Here is a 7,058-nt window from a genome sequence, read left to right as displayed (position 1 = left end):
TAAAGGTATGTTTTTCTTAAGAAGTTCATTAAATATATTCTCTGAAAATAAATAAAATTTTACAAAAACATAAATTCCAACCTACTAAAGGTATTTGTTTCTTAAGAAGTTAATTAAATATCTTCTCTGAAAATAAATAAAAGTTTACAAAAACAAATTCTAACCTACTAAAGGAATTTTTTCTTAAGAAGTTCATTAAATATCTTCTTTGAAAATAAATAAAATTTTACAAAAACATAAATTCCAACCTACCAAAGGTGCGTGCTAAGTTTTCGTAATTCTTTGATATGTTTTTCTTAAGAAGTTCATTAAATATTTTCTCTGAAAATAAATAAAATTTTACAAAAACATAAATTCTAACCTACTAAAGGTATTTTTTTCTTAAGAAGTTCATTAAATATCGTCTCGGAAAATAAATAAAAGTTTACAAAAACATAAATTCTAACCTACTAAAGGTATGTTTTTCTTAAGAAGTTCATTAAATATATTCTCTGAAAATAAATAAAATTTTACAAAAACATAAATTCCAACCTACTAAAGGTATTTTTTTCTTAAGAAGTTAATTAAATATCTTCTCTGAAAATAAATAAAAGTTTCCAAAAACATAAATTCTAACCTACTAAAGGAATTTTTTCTTAAGAAGTTCATTAAATATCTTCTTTGAAAATAAATAAAATTTTACAAAAACATAAATTCCAACCTACCAAAGGTGCGTGCTAAGTTTTCGTAATTCTTTGATAGCCCTAATAATTTCCTAGTATAGACCTACATAGTACCAATAAAACTTTCTCCGATATATCATCATGAATTTCCTTGACAACTTTGTTGGCTAGATGAGTAAGCCAAGTGGTTTACTCCCATGGGGATGAAACGAATGAAACTTGACACCCTCGGGGTTCAACTCATCACTCGACATTAACTGTCTATTAATAGCTTAACTTCTTATGTTACCAGAGAGAATAGAAAACACTTATGGATAGGGAAAGGTGATTTTTTTTAATCGCTGATAATCATCCGCCGGCGCTGGCGGGGCGCCAGTGTAGGATGATAAAATGAGGATGAAGTCAGGCCAGTTAGCACATCACACAGAATTTTATGATGGTTTCCAGCAGGAACAACGTAGAGGTCAAACTGAGATGGTGTATGATATTATTTAGTGGATAATAATGTAATATACACCTGACGATTTACGCTGACGGGGCGCCAGTCGACGACAATAGGAAGACCATGACGTCATGTCAGACAAATTGATCAGGATTTTTTATGACGGTTTCCAGGGAGAACAATGTGGAGATCCACCTGTGATGACTAGCAATGTGCTAGCTATGTACGATGTGAGGTTAACCTCCACGCCGTTCCTCCTAGAAGCCATCGTGATCATAAATTTCTGGTGAATTTGTCATGTTGATCCTATCTAATTGTAAACGATTACTGTAGCCTACGCTACGGTAACTATTTACAATTAGATAGGCCGATTGCTTATATGCCATTGTCGTATTATGAAAAAAACGAAAGTGGCCGACATTTTAGTCTACCTCTGATCAAACGACAACAATAAATAAAGCATCCATACCACGCCCTCTATTATTTAAATAATGAATTAGTTATTTTAAACTTTCGTGTTCAACAAACATTATTCATATTACTAGCTGTCCCGGCAAACGTTGTTTTGCCTTAAAATAAAAAAAAATTAGGGGTGGACTACCCCTAACATTTAAGGGGATGAAAAATAGATGTTGGCCGATTCTCAGACCTAGTCAATACGCTCACAAAATTTCATGAGAATCGGCCAAGCCGTTTCGGAGGAGTATGGGAACGAAAACTGTGACACGAGAATTTTATATATAAGATTAATCGGGTCTACAAATCATTTTCAAATAATCGAAATCAAGAGAATTAAATATCTTTTTCTGCCATGCCATGGAAAACATGGTGATAAATTCCTGGTGAATCTGTCACTATTTGACAACCTCGGTGGTCTAGTGGTTTAGCACACCGCTTTACTATCCGATGGTCGTGGGTTCGATTCGTCGCACAGTACAAACATTTGTATTCATGAGTATGATTGTTTGTATCGGTCTAGATGTTCTCTATGTATAATATGTATATATTTCCAAAAAAATGTATCCATGTATTTATATCAGTTGTCTATTACCCATAACACAAGCTCTGCTTAGCTTGGGACTAGATGGCGTTGTGTGAATTGTCCTGAGTTATTATTATTATGAGCCAATTGACCTGACAATTATCCTATACTCCTCCACTGATGTCCCGTCAGCGTAAGCCCGTAGGTGGATGCACCATTCCATTATAATCCATTAAAATAAACAGACAGATAGTTTTCGCGTTCTTATCTTTATTACATATAAAGATAAAGACTACAGTTATATCCTGCGACAATGATATACGATCAATGTATCAAGAATAGAAAGAAACAACCACGGCGTTCTACCTTGCTTTCCGATGGTCATTAGTTTGATTCCCGGATAATAGAAACATTTGTATTTATACAGATATACTGTTATGTAATCTGTATATATGTATGTATATATATGAAGAAAATTAAATATGTCCTTCTAACAAGACATAATTAATTTTCTTTGATAGCTTTAGTTGAGGCCGTGATGGCTTAGTGATTAATCTTCAAAGGACGTAATTTCCAATGTAGCCGATACAAAAACCTCTGTGCTTATTTATAATTATATGACCCGACGCAGAAGAAAACAGCAATAATAAACTAATTAAGTCAAAATAATGTCTCTGTCTACCCCATCCAAGATTATATCCTTAAAATGGTTTTAAATAGATGACCGCAATCAAAAGCCAGTAAAATTCCTTAGTATTACCATCGACATCGCACGCATGGCAACACCATATAAACTGTACATGCCTTTGTTACGTAAATGATATGTAAATATTGCTACCAAATTCATAGAAAATTCCAGTACAATCACGAATATCGTATCAAAATTGCACTGCCGAAAAAGTGACACATATGTTTTTACGCAAAACCGGGTCGCAGCCCAACTAAAAACAATGCCGCAGCGTGATTCAGCTGTTGTCATTAAATATTTGTAAATATATATTTTATACGTACTCACCTTTAGAAGCACGTCAGTACTAGCTCTTAGATACACACAGTATTATTGAAATTGATGCAATCACTGTTAAACACGCGGAACGGACGCCACTTCGCGAACGAGAGATACATGCGACACGGACGGCGTCCGCCGTATTACTGACGGATCGTGTTTACGTCCGCACGCGCATGCGTAACTACCCTCTTTGTAAAATTATTGCACACACGTACCCACTAATGTTGGATCTGCAGATAATTTTAGACTCAAATGCATCGGAATAGCGTATGTTTTGTTTTTAATTGTTGCACGCAACTAAAAGCACAATATAAGAGAGGTTGCATTTTGTGTATGTATTTAAGGAGGTTTGAGATCTAAGCTGAGTACACATGGTGTAATTTTATTAGGGATTTTTTTTATAGATGATAATGGAATGGTGCACCCGCCTGCGCTAACGGTTTACGCTGGCGGGGCACCAGTGGAGGATGATAAACATCTTAAAACATGTATAAAATGTTTTGTTCACAAGTTTACAGTTATTTTATTGATGTAATATTGGAAAATAAGTGACGTCACACTAGAAGGGAGTGTATCACAAATGTGAACAACTGTGACAAAAGGGGATAGGGTTTTTTAAATGTATGATAATGGAATGGTGCACCCTCCTGCGCTAACGTTTACGCTGGCGGGGCACCAGTGGAGGATGATAAGATTAGCATGAGGTCAGGTCAGTTAGCCCATCGTGATAAATTCACCAAGAATTTACCACGATTGTTTCCAGTGGGAACCGCGTGGAGGTCAATCATGGTACATTGCTAGTAATGGGGTCATGAGTTCACATTACTAACAATCCCCTTTCCTCTATCAGGGATATTTTAACGTCATATTTTTTTTAACTAATTTTAGGTCACCCAGTGGTTCCAATTCAACCATAATTAAATTAACATTCAGTAAGACTATAGAAACAATATTAATCTATTCCCAATTTGACCACAGACTTCATTACATAGAATAAAACAAAGTCTGTCGCTGTCTCTCCGTCCCTATGTATGATTAAATATTTAAAACTACGCAACGGATTTTGAAGCGGTTTTTTAATCAATAGAATGATTCAAGAGGAAGGTTTATAAATATAATACATGCACAACCGTGCGAAGCCAGGGCGAATAGCTAGTTAAGAATAAACAAAAAAGTATATAAGCGTGTGTACGTCAAATGCATGGTGCAGTGTATAGTGTAAGGTTTTTTTATTAATATAATGAATTTTTTGTATAAATATAAAAAATATTAGCAGTCTGCACTTCTCTATATGAACTAATAGCTTTTACCCGCGGCTTCGCTCGCATTGATCTATCTCCTTAGGGGTGGAATTTATCATAATTCTTTCTTAGGGGATGGCTACGTCATAGTAGCTTTATGCATGCAAAGTCAGTCCGATTGGTTTAAAATTGACAAAGTTTCATACAAACTTTCATCTCCTATTTTATCCCTTTGGGGGTAGAATTAATCAAAATCCTTTCTTAACGGATGCCTACGTCATAACATCTACCTGCATGCCAAATGTCAGCCCGATCCGTCCAGTGGTTTGGGCTGTGCGTTGATAGATCACTATGTCAGTCATCACACCTTTGAGTTGTATATATTTAGATTAATAAATGATTTCTGAATTTTGAAATTTGGCAAATTTCAGCCCGATCCGTCCAGTGGTTTGGACTGTGCGTTGATAGATCACTATGTCAGTCACCTTTGAGTTGTATATATTTAGATTAATAAATGATTTCTGAATTTTAAATTTGGCAAATTTCAGCCCGATCCGTCCAGTAGTTTGTGCTGTGCGTTGATAGATCACTATGTCAGTCACCTTTGAGTTATATATAATTAGATAACTGTGCGAAATTTCATACGATTCGTAAAAGTAAGTAAACTATTTTCGTAAAAAAGGATACAAAGTTTTTGATTTACGTATTAATATATAGATACCCATTGTGTGTATTTGCCGGTTCTTTTATTTATTACTAACTGTCACGGCAAACGTTGTTTTGCCTTAAAATAAAAAAAAATAATTTAGGGGTGCTAACATTTAGGGGGATGAAAAATAGATGTAGGCCGATTCTCAGACCTACTCAATACGCTCACAAAATTTCATGAGAATCTGTCAAGCCGTTTCGGAGGAGTATGGGAACGAAAACTGTGACACGAGAATTTTATATATAAGATATATTATTATTTTTGAAAATCAAAGACTGTTGTCTGTTTACATATGTGAATATATTTTCAATTGTTTTTATGTTTTTAAATATTTATGTACAAAAAAAGGTTTTAAACACCCATTAAAATATAACCATATAGGGGAGGACTTTTAAAAGTAGACTTTTGCCAAAGTCATGTTTAAACAAAAACTTTAGTAGATTTTATACAGTCGTGGGTAAACAGTAATTGAGTAGGTATCATCATCATCATCGCAGCCTGGAAGACGTCTACTGCTGGACATAGGCCTCCCCCAAAGATCTCCACGACGATCGGTCCTGCGCTGCTCGCATCCAATGCCTTCCAGCGATCTTGACCAGATCGTCGGTCCACCTTGCTGGAGGCCTTCCCACGTCTTCCGGTCCATGGTCGCCACTAAAAACTTTACTGCCCCAACGGCCATCTGTCCTACGAGCTATGTGCCCTGCCCATTACCACTTCAGTGTCGCAATTTGAGTAGGTATAGTCGTCACCAATTTAGGTTTTAAATATAATTATAATCTCACGACAATTCACACAGAGCCATCTAATCCCAAGATAAACTAACTCAAACTTGTGTTGTGACTAGATAACTGATAAAAAGAAATGTTTGTTTTATGTATGTATGTATTGTATGTATTATGTATATATTATGTATGTATTTAATACATATTATATATATATAACACATCCAGACCGATGCAAACAATCATATTCATGAATACAAATGTTTGTACCGTGCAAGGAATCGAACCCGTGACAACCGGAAGTAAGGCGGTGTGCTAAACCACTACACTAAGACCGTCTAATATATTTTTTTTTCACAGTTTTTTTTAAACGCAGTTTTTTTATATGTTTTGATTTATTTTAATTCTTAGTCTACCGCTGCGATTTGATACGTCTAATTTAAATATAGTCATAATGTTACTGATTTTGAATGTTTCCTCGAGTTTTCCTCAAGTCTTCCCCGTTAATTAAAAGTTAAACAGTGTTCACTGATGATATATGAACACAGTTTTATTATTTGAGGAAACACCTAATAATTGTGAATGCAGCGTATCACAGCCTTGTATCATGATACAATATCACTAATAACAAATGTGTCACATCTTAATTTTTATTATCTAAATATATCTAACTCAAAGGTGACTGACATAGTGATCTATCAACGCACAGTCCAAACCACTGTACACACGACTTCATCCGCGTGGAATTTAACTTTATTTTTCCAATATAAAAGTAATCTAAGTTACTCCTTATTACATCAGCTACCTGTTAATAAAAGTCCTGTCTAATATCACTAATGTCTGAATAGACATTTTAGGCGAGTACTGTAATAAAGTCTATTCTATTCTAAAAGCGATACCTAATCACGGCTAACGACCTACAAATAGAACCTACCTTTGTAACACAATGTAGGTACTTATATAAGACGATACGTTGCCAGTAGGCAATATTCGCACATAAGGGGCCATACATAAACTACGTCACATGTTGAGGGGGAAGGGAGAGGGCTGAAAAGGTGTGACAAAGTGTGACAAAGGGAGAAATCCTAACTTACGTGATGTCCAATCAAAAAAATGTGTTTTTACATTTCCAACTTCATGTAATGAACACTATCATCAAAAACATCCAAAAACATGTACAAAATGTTTTGTTCACAAGTTTACAGTTATTTTATTGGCGTAACATTGGAAAATAAGTGACGTCACACTAGAAGGGAGTGTATCACAAATGTGAACAACTGTGACAAAA

The sequence above is a fragment of the Achroia grisella genome, unplaced genomic scaffold (genome assembly GCF_030625045.1).
Source record: "Achroia grisella isolate CSIRO2021 unplaced genomic scaffold, CSIRO_AGI_Agris_v1 utg660, whole genome shotgun sequence".
Classification (NCBI taxonomy): domain Eukaryota; kingdom Metazoa; phylum Arthropoda; class Insecta; order Lepidoptera; family Pyralidae; genus Achroia; species Achroia grisella.
This window is presented reverse-complemented; position numbering follows the sequence as displayed.